The sequence below is a fragment of the Priapulus caudatus genome, unplaced genomic scaffold (assembly GCF_000485595.1).
Source record: "Priapulus caudatus unplaced genomic scaffold, Priapulus_caudatus-5.0.1 Scaffold342, whole genome shotgun sequence".
NCBI classification, from domain to species: Eukaryota; Metazoa; Priapulida; class Priapulimorpha; order Priapulimorphida; family Priapulidae; genus Priapulus; species Priapulus caudatus.
The window spans coordinates 10,292-24,550 of NW_014577403.1; the positions used below are offsets into that span (position 1 = coordinate 10,292).

Here is a 14,259-nt window from a genome sequence, read left to right on the forward strand (position 1 = left end):
GTGTGCGTGAGCTGTGCGTTGTGCATTTGTGTGACGTGCGTGATGCGTGTGCGTGTGCAATGTGAGCCTGCTGTGAGTGTGCGTGCATGTGCGTCGGCGTGGTGGTTGTGTGTACATGTGACGCTGTGCGTGTGCGTGTGCATTTGCGTCCGAGCTGTGTTCACTGCGTGGTGCGTGTGAGCCTGTGGCGTCGTGCGTCGTTGGCGTGCGTGCTTGCTTGAGATTGTTCGCGCGTCAGCCGCGTTGCGTGTGTTTGTGTGTCCTTGTGTGTGCGCGTGTGCTGCGTGGCGTTTATGCGTGCGTGTGGCTGGTTGTGTGTCGTGTGCGTGTTGTCCACTCTGTTGTGTGCGATGTGCGTGTGCGTGTGCGTGGCGTCTGTGTGTCGTGCGTGCGTGACCTGGTGTGCGAGCGTACCGTTGTTTGTGTGTTCCTGTGGGTGTGCGTGTATGTGCGTACGAAACCCACACTGTGCGTGTGCCGTGTGCGTGTGCCGGTGTGCGTGCGGTGTGCGTGTGCGTTGCGTGTGGCGTGCCATGTCAGTGTGTCACTAGTGTGTTGCGAGTGCTGTGCGTGTGCGTAGTGCGTGTGCGTGTCTGCGTGTTCACGTGCTCTGTGCGTCGTGCTGTGTGTCTACGTGATCAGTGTGACGTAGTGAGTGTGTCACTGGTGTCTACGTTGTGCGTGTGCGTAGTGTGCATGTAGTTGCGGGCGTTCGTGCGTGTGCATGTGGGGTGGTGTTGCGTTGTGCGTGCCATGTGCGTGTGCGTTGTGTGTTTGTGTGTAAGTGTTGCGTGTGCGTGATGCGTGTTGCATTTGCGTCCGAGTGGTGTCACTGCGTGTGCGTGTGCCTGTGCGTGGTGTCGTTGTGCGTGCGTGCTTGCTTGCGTGCGCCTCAGCGCGGGCGTTTACGTTTGTGTGTCCTTGTTGTGTGCGCGTGTGTGCGTGTGCTGTATGCGTTTGCGTCGTCGTGCGTTCGGATGTGGCGTGTGAGTGGTGTCACTGTGCTGTCGCGAGCTGCGTGGTGACGTGATGCGTGCCGTGTCTGATGCTGTCGTGGTGCGTGCGGTGGGTGTGCGAGCGTTACGTTGTTTGTGTGTCTTTGCGGCCATCTCGGAAATCGGGTGCAAGTACCTAGTGCGTGTATGTTGCGTGTGCGTGCGTGCGTGTGCGTAGTGCGTGTGCGTGTGCGGTGTGCCGCTGTCCGCGCGCGCGTGTGTGTGTGTGTGTGTGTTGGTGTGTGCGTGCGTGTTTGTGTGTCCTTGTGTGTGCGTGTGTGCGTGTGCGTGTGCGTGTGCGTGTGCGTGTGCGTGCATGAGCTGAGCATTTACCAAGGAAGAGTTGTGGCTTTAGGTTGGTGAGGGCAATATGCTTTTCAATGTTCATTATATCTTTGCTATATGCTATATGCCTTTAACATTGCAAAAGTTGGTAATTAATTGTTTGTTCTACATTTATATATGAGAGATTTTGTAGTTATTATTTGATTAATGATAGTATCGGAGTATTGAATTCCTAGGATAATATCATTTTGCTCTAAAATATTTAACAGTCGGTAGCCACATGTTACAAACCAATTACATACATCTCTCCATAGAATTTGGACGATGGGTTTCTTCATTACAAAAAGTAGAACCCCCCTATTATTTGTAAACATTTATTTGTGGTAAGAATTGAACGTAGTGTTTTGTATTGAAAGTACGTGAGATTTGTATCGCTAGTTGCGTTTATGAATATTTTGTATGCATTTTTGCAATAATTTCCGTAACTTTCCGGAGGGATAAGGAGTTTGGTATTCCACTTTTGCTGTGATTTTATTCCTGTAGTATGCTTGGTTCTAATTGTTTTCTAATATTTTCTGCATTCTTTTTGACTCTTAACTAGCATTGTTACTGCTAGAGTTGCACGCGGGGCCGTGTTAAGTTGGTGTTCTTTGATTAAAATTATGCATTCTCTAGGTATTTGTCTTAATAGTTTTTCATAATCTAAGTATGTTCCTTTCAGATTCTATTTTTGCTCCAACTCATTGCATGACAGTCAATTGCCACGTATGTCATATATATCTCCTAGGTAACGGGACGACGGCACGCTATGCCAACATGAATAGCAGTAATAAAGCAGAAATCGTGGTATTCAGGGATTTGGAACCGCAGGGAATGTACTGCTTTTAATAACACTCCGACATTGCATGCAACAATCCATGAGCACTACAAAAACCAAGATAGAACACAAACGTAGAGCTATCACTGAATGCGATGCGCCCCTGTGCAATCAAAACAAAATCAAATTCAAAAAATCAAATTCAAAATCAAATGCAGCGGACAACACGGAACTAACATGGTATAAACAATAAAGCCGCATACGGCGCGGTGACATCCAATACATGCTTATTATATTACACGTTGAAAACAGCAGTTCCCAACCCGATGTCATTGTATGAGTGTCGAAATATATCTCTTGAAAGTGACAATCAAATTCAGCGCGCCACACATCAGATTTCATTCTATGAGTCAGTGAATATATCTCTTAAAACTGACATTGTTGCAATCTCTGAACGGAACGAACTGAACTGGAACCGAAGTACAGTCATGACATGGCCAGATATACCCGTACATGAGAAAACAGAACATTGCTGCACACTATAACATGCACCTACAAATCCTACCGAAGTACAGTCATGACATGCCCAGATATACCCGTACATGAGAAAACAGAACATTGCTGCACACTATAACATGCACCTACAAATCCGTGCATGGCACCGACACTACATCATCGAAAATGCAGCAGACCCCACGGTACTAACATGGTCAACAATAAAGCCGCATACGGTGCAGTGACATACAATACATGCTTATTATATTACACATTGAAAACAGCAGTTTCCAACCCGATGTCATTGTATGAGTGTCGAAATATATATCTTGAAAGTGACAATGAAATTCAGCGCGCCACACGGAACTGACATGGTAAACAATAAAGCCGCATACGGCGCGGTGACATCCAATACATCCTTATTATATTATACAGGTGAAACAACAGTTTCCAATGAGATTTCATTGTATCAGTCAGTTAATATATCTCTTGAAACTGACATTGTTGCAATCTCTGAACCGAACCAAATCAACTGGAACCGAAGTACAGTCATGAAATGCCCAGATATACCCGTACATGAGAAAACCGAACAATGAAACATGTGCAATCAAAACAAAATCAAATTCAAAAAATCAAATTCAAAATCAAATTCAGCACGCCACACGGAACTAACATGGTAAACAATAAAGCCGCATACGGTGCAGTGACATCCAATACATGCTTATTATATTACACGTTGAAAACAACAGTTTGCAATCCGATGTCATTGTATGAGTGTTGAAATATATCTCTTCAAACTGACAATGAAATGCAGCGGACCACACGGAACTAACATGGTAAACAATAAAGCCGCATACGGCGCGGTGACATGCAATACATGCTTATTATATTCTACGGCTCAAACAACAGTTTCCAATCAGATTTCATTCTATGAGTCAGTGAATATATCTCTTGAAACTGACATTGTTGCAATCTCTGAACCGAACCAACTCAACTGGAACCGAAGTACAGTCATGACATGCCCAGATATACCCGTACATGAGAAAACAGAACATTGCTGCACACTATAACATGCACCTACAAATCCGTGCATGCCACCGACACTACATCATTGAAAATGCTGCAGACCACACGGTACTAACATGGTCAACAATAAAGCCGCATACGGTGCAGTAACATCCAATACATGCTTATTATATTACACGTTGAAAACAGCAGTTTCCAACCCGATGTCATTGTATGAGTGTCGAAATATATATCTTGAAAGTGACAATCAAATTCAGCGCACCACACTCAACTAATATGATCAACAATAAAGCCGCATACGGCGCGGTGACATGCAATACACGCTTATTATATTATACAGGTGAAACAACAGTTTGCAATCAGATTTTATTATATCAGTCAGTCAATATATCTCTTGAAACTGACATTGTTTCAATATCTGAACCGAACTAACTCAACTCGAACCAAAGTACACTCATGACATGGCCAGATATACCCGTACATGACAAAACACAACATTGAAAGCAGAACCCCGACGCAGGATGCAAGATAGAAAGTTATGTGTTTACTATGCATGAAATACGGAGACGTGTGACCTATCACAGCAACTGCTTTCATGCCATGTCTGGATCAATGTCAATCGCAACATCTGGAACCTCGTCCATGGCGACATCAGCAATGACCTTCACCGTAGCAAACTCCTGCCATAATAGATCTGCGTTTTGGTGTCTGGCAATTGCAAAGACTTCTTGGCCATTGGCTATGATGCTGCGCACATCATTAGCATGAAATTAAGCGTTTCGATAATGCCAGTCATTTTCAAATGCCTTTCGCGCAGCAATGTTGGCCGCATCCTGACCAGTGCCGGGAAAGCCAGTCACTAGCACCATCAGTGCCCATGGTCGGAGATATGGGTCATTAGTCATGCGAGACCCATGCCCGTTATTATGCTCCTGTAATCGTCGGCGAATACAACCAGTCTCACCGACATAGGCATAAGAGCATTCTTTTGTGCTCACAATAACATAGACAAAGCCCATATTGACATCTGGAATCAGGCTTAGCATACCTGGCAGAGGGTTATGTACATGGTGCAGAATGCGTGGTGCAGCCGAGCAGCGATCCAGGGTTTGTAGTACATTGTCAATGTGACAAGCCCAACGCGAAGGCTGACGTAGCAAATTCAACATGGCCTGAATAGTGTCGTCAGGATCTGTGGTGACAAACGTCAGGTCGTCGAGGGTTCGCACACGGCTCAATAAAACGAGCAACTGCTCTCGTTGCCACAAGCGATATTCTTTGCACTTTACGCTCAACTGAGTAGCAACATGTGGGAGTGTCTCACCAATAGACTTGTGAATGGTGCTGCAGACAAAGTATGCTAGTGGATATTGCTTTCGCCATGCCCTTGTCTTGCTTTCGCCAACACAGATCGGTGTTGTTGACCGCAACTTCACATGAAACTCGCACCAACCGGCTGGTATGTGGCTGACGTCAAATTCTCGCACACCAGGAGGTACTAGTTTGACAGTTATTTGGATGGAAGCAGGCATGTTGTCATCATTGTCGAGCGCACATACAACACACAACTGTCCCTGTGAGAAACGAGGACATGATTGTGTAGGAGAAATGTTATTGTACGTCAGGCGCATGACCGCACCAACAAACACAACAAGAGATTGTGGCTCCTGGCATTTATAATTCAATTGCCGTGATACAAGCGCATTTGCATCAAGCACCTGGCCACCAGCCGTTTCTATTTCATCTATCGCATTAAAAGTCAAGCAGTCAACAAGTGGATCGGCCATCTTCAGCGCCAGAAATTCGCCAACAATATTTTGGCTGGCCTAACAACGCGCAGAACATGTGGTGGAACATCTTCCCAACCTGCAACGCAATGTCGAGGGATGCAATATTGCCTGACAATGGCTTCAAACTGTTCAATTTCCTCGTCTGTGACATTGCCCATGCGAAGCAATTCAAGAAGGGTCTGTAGCTGTGGGTCACGCTGAGATCTAATGTATTGCTTCAATGAGGTGACTTTGAAAGTCGTCATGAGGTGATAACTGGCCCAGATTGGGGAACCGGACACTGGTGGCAGCTGTCGTGGATCACCAGAGGCCAGGATTAGAACGCCACCCATGGGAACAGGATTGTCTCTGATATGGCGCAGAACGAGATCCATGACTGCAAATGTTTCTGCCGACACAAGTCCGATTTCCTCAATGATAAGGACGTCTATACGCTGGAGAGCAGCCAGGCGGATAGGATAACGCGCAAGCGAGAACAGACATTTTTCGGCCATACGTGATATTGTATGATTCATGCTATCTAAAACGGGCATGGCAAACAGCAAATGGATGTGTTCTCCACCGAGTCTTCTTGCTCGTTCTGATGTCAGGGCAACTAATTGAGCATTGAGACCGCGCGACAAGGCGTATGTTTGAGCAAGCAGTAAAATGTGGGTTTTGCCAGAACCGGGCGGACCAACCAACAGTGGTGACCTGACAAATGTTTTGTCTGCCTCAAACAACTGATCTATGGCTAGTTGACAGTCATACAGAGCTGCTCTCTGCTCAGCAACTGACAACTGCGACTGCCCTGGTGCTCCAAGAATGCGTGGCTGGTAAGGCACGACCTGCTTTATTTGGAGTTGCTCACAGCTGGGGAAGTCTGGCATGAGGTGGTTGAGTTCATGAAACAACATATGAACAGCGGCAGTTCGCCTTGACTGTTGCAACTCGGTAACTTCCTGCGTTGCATGTTGCACCATAGCGCGTTCCAGGTACAAAGGTAATGAGTCAAACACTAGATCCCCTTGAAGGAGGAAACGCTGTAATCCATCAATCAAGACCTGTATCAGCTTTGCGAAGCGACGCGTGCCAATAGCTAACCACTGCAATTGCTCCTTGACATATCTCCTTGCAAGGCATCTAACATCTTCCTCTGTTGGCACTTCAGCACGTATGAGTCCAGAGGTGCGAAAAGCATCAATCATTGATGGAGCACTATATAGATCGATCTCTGTGACAAAGTTCCCAAACGACAACATCAGGTGAATGAGAAACCTGGAGAATTGTGTTGGGGTGACCTGTGTAAACACCACAACATTTCGTTTCGTCTTTGTTATATCAACGAAGCGTAGGTACATTGCGGAATATTCACCATCCTCTTCATGTGCATTCTGTTCGCACTCAAGATCCTGAAACATGGCATTGCACAGGTTCTCAGCATGTTCAGCTCTTACAATGTCAGGGTCGTCCTGCATGGCACGGAGGTACTGGCAAGCAGCGGGCACATATGCAGGCCGCAGTTTTATAACTCGACACCCCCCATCAATCCAGAAGCAGACAGCAAGATCTTCATGTGCAACATACTCCTGCCTATGTGATGCTTGAAATGTAAACCATTTGGCATAGACTTCGAGGTTGTCAAAGACAAGCAACTCTGGAGGTCGAAGTGAAAATTCTGTCGTCACGTCTAGATAATATGCACCTCTAGCATAATCTTGCATGGCAAGTTGTTGATTTGGAGTAAACTGCCGCCAGTGAGGTAGATGACGCCGTGCCTCCACAGGCTTTAGTTGACCTCCACCACCATCAATCCGTACAATTGTATGGGGTTGCTTCAGAATAGCAGCTCTGTACTCGGGTGGCATGGTCGACACATGTGTGATGTCAGTTGGATACGTGACATATGGCAGACCAGCAGAAAACCAGATCATTTCAGTGAGAGCAAGTTCCCTCGCTAGTGCCTTTCGATGCTGGTTTGATGATTTCATTGCTTGCCCCGTTATCTTGATGTTGATCGGTTCGTGGACTTCAGCGTGCATGCTGTGAGGATCATGTCGGGATGGAGTGAAAGTGACTTGACATTTTTCATCAACACCAGCAGCATATTTTGCCATGTATGAGATCTGAAACTTTCGATCACAGAACTGAACATTCGTGCATGCTTTCGTCGCAACAAACAAGAGAGGAACTGTTGGTACGAAATGCTCATGAATTTGTGCTGGATACTGCCACCTGCCACCTGAGAATTCCTTAGCTGGTTTCCATTTCTGACTGATTGGGTCCACATGACCAAGATCGAGATACTGAAGTCGTTGCAACGTCTCCTCGTCATAGAGCAGCTCTCGCTCATCAAAGTGGTAGTGTAGGCTGGCAGGGTGACGCTGAACACGACAGATGAATGTGTCATCTGCAGCCCGTCGTTTTTGGCATCGAGTCCCAGCCCTCGCACAGCTGTGTGTTTGTAATTGACCAGCCAATGAGTACAAGCTGTAGTACTCCTCTGGGGTGGAAACAAGTCCGTCACGAAGCAATGTGTCCATATCCGTCATCGCAGAGGCAGAGAACATGTCCTTCAAGGAACAGCGTATGCGGTGAAGCGACACCTGCTCGGGTTCTGGAAACAGTGTGATGCCCCCGTGGATGTGTGGTCGATTTCCAAGCGCCCCAGTACTCTGAAATTCGTACCGCATCCACGCACACTTGACATGTCCAAGAGGACGTTGAGGGCTGTACTGGATGTAATTCCAGAGATAGCGACTTGCTCGCTCCCATGCACGACACATGATGACGGCGTAGTTTTGCAGAGTTGCATCTCGCTGAAGAGGATCACAATGACGCAGAATAGCTTTCCGAATTGGCCAAACTCCCATCGTAGCACTGTCGTTGCATGTCAAGGTGATGAAGTAATGCCACGCACCCTCAGATCGTAGGAGTGCTGACAAACGCTTGACTTCACGTCGAGCATCTAACTGATCTAACTGCAAGATAGTTTGTTCGGTTGCCAATGATTGCCTGCTGTGCTTGCGAGTGAGGTGCTCCAAACCTTTCCGACACGCGATTTCGGCAGAATTAGTGTTCAAATTGGCATTGAGCACAACATCAAAGTTAAACTGCAGATAATTGAAATCGCGTGATGTTAAAAGGCTGCCATCCATGAGACGGACGTACATATGCTCGATGAGTGAAGCAACATGAAGCGTTCGAGGGTAATGCCCGATGTGCGTAAACATGATCGATGGCAAAGCTCCAGTCATCGAGGCTCCATGCATACTCCAAAATATGCGTGGGAACAGCTGCGCCTCAGGATACAGAAGGGGAAGAGCCCAGTCTGGAGTGCGTGCACAGATCAACTGAAGTATTTTCTGTGCAGCAACAGGTGGCTTTTGTGAGCTATGTGTCCGATGCAAAACACGAAGGTGGTTATTGAGCAAATAATGTCCCAACGTTCCTGCTGAGTTGCTTTCTGACAGGTAACATACATTTGCTGCTGAAGATGTAGTTGCTCGACATTCATCGACTGGGTAATCATTCCCTCCAATGGCATACCGTTCCAATGGGTTGCACGGGATATCATGAGAATCGACATCAGCAGCAGAAAGAATGAGAATCTCATCCACAGCCTCTTCATGATTATCATCCTGCAGAAGGGGTAACGGGTCAACGAATGGCTGTAGGCCTGGTTCATAGAGTCCAACACTGACAGATTCTTCTGTAGCCTCCTGAAGACTGTGCCGAAAGTGACGCATACATAATCCGACGACACACTGCGCAAATCCAAAACCCTGTGCACATTGCCAGCGAATAGTGGTCTTACATCCCATAACACAACATAAGATCATACATCCCATGTGTTGACGTAGTAGGTAGCCACCATGGATGACACATGTGATCTTTGATTGGCCACCACATCGTTGCAATGTGTCATCTCGGGCCTGTTGCAGCGTTGCCATAGTAGAATAGACAAGATATCGCATGTGTGAGGCTGAGCGACCATGGGGCCGTGTACCCGTGTACTGCCAATGAAATGCGGATGACCAACGAAAGGAAACTTCAACATTATCTTGTTGTGGTAGTGTCTCAATAGACAGGCCAAACAGCAGTACCCACTTCCCATCCGCAGATTGCTCCGGCATGTTGAGTAAGTGACGACGACGTCCTTGTCTTGTGAGCAGCAATACATGACTGTGCAAATCATCAACGTCAGGAAATTGCCAATCATCAGCAATGTCTTGACACTGTACTGCATGACAGAGAAGGCACAATACTTGTGCAAGTGTGTGCTCATTGTAGAGACCATGGTGTAGGTCGTTCAAAGCAGTTCCTATCCGAGTGAGCATTGTCGAATTGACTGGGGTACTGGATGTTGTGTTGTTAGCATACTGCTTGCAAACCTCCAGAACTTGTCGACGCAGTTCTACATGTTGGTTCCTGTCACTCCAGACACTGTGAAGAAGGCGAGTGTGCAATAGGCGAACATGCAACAATGACTGTATTACTGCATACAACATCCAGTTCATGGGCAAGCCTTGGTTTTCAGGCATTGGCTGTCCACGGCGAATGCGAAATGGTTGATGGCCGGTAGGGGTGTTTGGATGTATAATGGCAAGACAATCAGCTGGGTTCATAATAACTGGTTGTTCGGCAGGTTGCTCATCTTCTACGATACCCTCATGACAGGTGGCAGCGTGTGAATTGTATGCAGTTGACAGTAAACACGCATCTTCGAGATCAATGAAAGTCGATTGAGATGCATATTTTGCGATGACATTGTCGGAAGGCTTAAAAAATTTGTAGATTTCAAGTGTCTCCGAGATAGCACTGACTTCAAAGTCATTGCACTGAAGTGCATAGTGCAGTATGTCCGGGCGTTGTGCCAAGGTGAAGCCACTGGACACCGCAATATCGTTTGTCATTGCAAAATGCGGGCGCTTTGGCGAAAGTCGAAAAGTCGACAAACCGCCACTACTTCCTTGCTGTTTAAGAACAGGAAAGGATGTATTGTACTCATTTGACCTACCGTAACGCACAACATTACCCGTAACGACAGCTGGTGCTAGGTAATCTGGAGCGTTGGGTGGCACATGTCCAAGAAGTGGATGTGTTGGAACATGGAAAAAACTGGTTCTACCATCAGGATGTTTTTTCGCAGAGCACATTAAAATACATAGTCCTTTATCTTTCTTGACAACCAGTGATGGTGCAATGACCCAATCGAGATCTTTAATAGGAGTCGTCCAATCAGACCTTGCCCCGCGAAAGTAGCTGACTTGGGCGTCAAATGCTGAAAAATCTGGAATGATTGTTGCCAGGTAATGGGAAGCAGGCAACAGCTGCAATTTCGCACCAACTTCATCATCCATGTACAAGTAATATCCCATGGGACATCGAACTTCTGGGAAGCACGTTCTGTCAAGTGACGGCACCAACCGTGAAAGCTGACCACTGGCAATGTCATCCTGAAATGCTTGCAGTATGGTCGTTACATCACGAAAGTTAGGATGCCTATGGTTGTGTACTTGCATGGCTGGCAACCAGTCATCGACGCAATGAATCCAACTGGTGCGAAGTTCAGAAGAGAGAAATGACATAAACGTCGTAGCATGAGCATAGTGAGGTTTTGTCAGACAAGTCCAGATGACAGCAGGCCAGGCATACTTCCAAGAAGGTGTACGTAGTTCAACGGCTGTACGTGGACAAACATACAAAGTACACAAAGTACATGCCCGATGTCCTAGAACCATGCCGGTTTTATCGCCAAACTGACGCCGACACAGGCCGCGGTGTAACTCATGAAGTGTAAGTGGCATTAACGTCAATGTATGTGCTGGTGTTGTGCAACGATGGCAAACAGTACACGCATCAATGACCTCTATCACATGTACTACAGGCTGTAGTATGTTGCCCCCTACATTATTGTTTATATTACCGACGATAGGATGCTCCACAAGAACAGGTAATGGCAGCTGGTGTTGTTGTGGCAATTCAGGCACTGCATTGGCGACAGGCACAGGCAATGGCAGCTGCTGCTGTTGTGGAAATTCAGGCACTGGATTGGCGACAGGCACAGGCAATGGCAGCTGCTGTTGTTGTGGAAATTCAGGCACTGGATTGGCGACAGGCACAGGCAATGGCAGCTGCTGTTGTTGTGGCAATTGAGGAACTCCATTGCCAACACTGACATCTCCATGTAGTTGTAGACTGTGAAGATCCTATAAGCGCAGAAGTGAAACAGACATGTTAGTCACGCAGTATGTGGTAATGGGCAGAAATAACATTTGGGTCTTTAACATGCAAGAAATGTAAATGTAACAAAGTGTAAAAGGTAGTGAAGTGTTCAAACTTGAAATATAATTTCTGACATAGAAATTAGAACGTGTGAATGATATGAATCAAATGAATGAATAATATGAATCATCATATGAATGAATCATATGAATCATATGAATGAATGATATGACTTCGACGATATATATATATATAATATAATATGGGTATTTTGCGAATAATTCTGTAGTAGCACAGGCAGTAACACTGTGGTGTAAAAGTTGCTATGAACAATGCTACAGTGTGACGCTAGGCATTACTACACAACCTTCAAGTTGGAATAGCAGGCACTATACGATTGCTATCAAGAAAGTGTTTTACAGGTTTGTAGACGTTCGTCCTACGTTGGGTATGGATGATCTCTGGGCAAACACCCAATGCAATGTTGACATGAGCTTCCATGGTATTGAGTTCCGGTGGGGGGGGGTGTATATTGCAATGCGTGTGTAAGTTGTTTTACTAAAAAGTGCATTTGATGCTTTACCTGTGGCAATCGACAGTTGCAATCGTGGTGAGGTTGTCGACAGTGGCGACAGAAGTTAGGACAAGTCCGTGCGTTGTGGCGCCTCTCCCCACACAAGCTGCACGTGCAGATTTTCTTGTGTTTGCCCATTGTCACCAACGTTTGCCGTGGACATAAAAACTAGATATGGGAAAGGAGAAAAGAAACGGAACTATACATTGATCCAAAGTGCACCAGGCATAGTTGCAGATTATGTACACAGTAGTACAAAAAGGACATTGAATAAACATGTATCTAACATGTACGTGTATACCCTCGTGATGGAAAAGTTGTGGTCGGAAAAAGGAAACATTTAGACATAAAATGTGAATAAGCAAAAGAACAGCCATGACTAAATATTGCAGTGTTTTTCTCACACCTAATGCCAAGAGAGATATACGCAGCTAGGTTTATCGTGACATAGATCAATACGTGACGTTTACCTTGTATACAGGCGAATGCGAGCGACTTCATCAGCACACAGTCGTCACATGATCCATCATCGTAGAATGGTTCCAAAGTGGAGCTTTCGGCTGAAATAGAATTGAGAGATATGTCAATGATGTGTATGTCGGAGTGGAGTCGGAGTGCGTGTCTCTGTGTGTGCATGCGTGCAGGTGTACGCGTGTTGGTGGTGGTGGTGAGTGTGTGTGTGTGTGCGTGTGTCCGCTCACACGTCGGCATGCGTGTCTCTGCGAATGCGTGTAAGCGCGCGTGTAGCTGAGTGTGTGCGTGTGTGTGTGTGTGCGTGCGTGCATAGAAATTGTGATGTGTATTTCGAGTAATAGATTATGGCATGAGTGTTAACTGAGTGCTGACTTGACTATGGTTTCCCAGCAATGTGACAGTACCAACCAGTAAGGAACGACTGGACGCTCTTCTTTCCGCCGCAACGCTGGACGATGAAACACAAATCCTGGTAGTCAGATTTGCAACGGGCGGGAATGTGGTCATTTCATAGCACTCAGACAGTGGCGCTGCAGGAGGCCTGCTAGACTCGCTAAGAAGTGAATAACGATTGAAGTGAATGTATACACATATCAGTAGCAAGTTAAAGCCATGTAGAAGGGAACGGTAGGTTTTTTTCCGCGCCAATAGCGGCGTATTTCAAATCACGAAATTGATCTCACAAAATTTCAATGAACCCCGTTCTGTCCCAATAACCAACACCAAAATATAAAAAAGGTTATATGGGACAGAACCTGTTAGGCTAAAATTACCCATTTAGACCCTTTTACATAACAACCTGTTTTAGGCTAAGATTTTAAAGTAGGTTCTTGATTTTGCATGCAGATAAAGACTTAAAAAGAAACGCTGGTCAAATAATTGCTTTATGACAGCCGATGGCACGCATCTTTTTGCATGTAGCCCATCATGGGTATAATTAGCCCAAATTTCAGTCCTTGTAAGAAAATTTGAACACAATTTGAATAAGTATAAGCTTATATACATATTAAAAGTAGAAACAAGAACCTATTTAAGAACATTTTGAGCCTAATTTTTCAGTAAGCACCATTTATATAAGAACCTATTGAGGCTATAACTTGGAAAAATCTAGGTTGTTATACGCGGGTTTTTACTGTATGTTAGTTATGAAGTGCATGTACCTGGTCATTATATACGTGCTGGTGCACGAGGATTATCTGAATAAAGAAATGAGTGCATGTGACATGCACTGATTATCACACAAGGCTTATCATTGGCTGTGTGCAGCGTTCCAGTGTTCAGCTTGTCCAAATTTGTTCTTTTGAATCATACAATGTTGAACACATTATTTCTGTAATACTTCCCCTAGAATCAGGTGTGTGACTCAAACATCTGATAAATTAATCAGAAATGAGCACACGTTTAGAATAACACAGTGATATGACAAAACCAATCTTTGTCGTGACATAGGTCAATACGTGACGTTTACCGTGTATACAGGCGAATGCGAGCGACTTCATCAGCACACAGTCGTCACATGATCCATCATCGTAGAATGGTTCCAAAGTGGAGCTTTCGGCTGAAATAGAATTGAGAGATATGTCAATGATGTGTATG

At 45.6% G+C, this 14,259-nt stretch overlaps 1 protein-coding gene across 2 annotated transcripts in view; it reads left to right on the forward strand.

Moving 5' to 3' along the window:
• Positions 1-5,189: 5,189 nt before the first annotated feature.
• LOC106809286 (xaa-Pro aminopeptidase 1-like) overlaps positions 5,190-14,259 on the forward strand; it is a 37,799-nt gene continuing 28,729 nt past the window's right edge. For both annotated transcript variants that reach the window (XM_014812304.1, XM_014812300.1), the window contains exons 1-2: positions 5,190-5,194; positions 10,481-10,482. The gene's annotated coding sequence lies outside the window, so the exon portion shown is untranslated. The remainder of the gene's footprint in view (positions 5,195-10,480; positions 10,483-14,259) is intronic.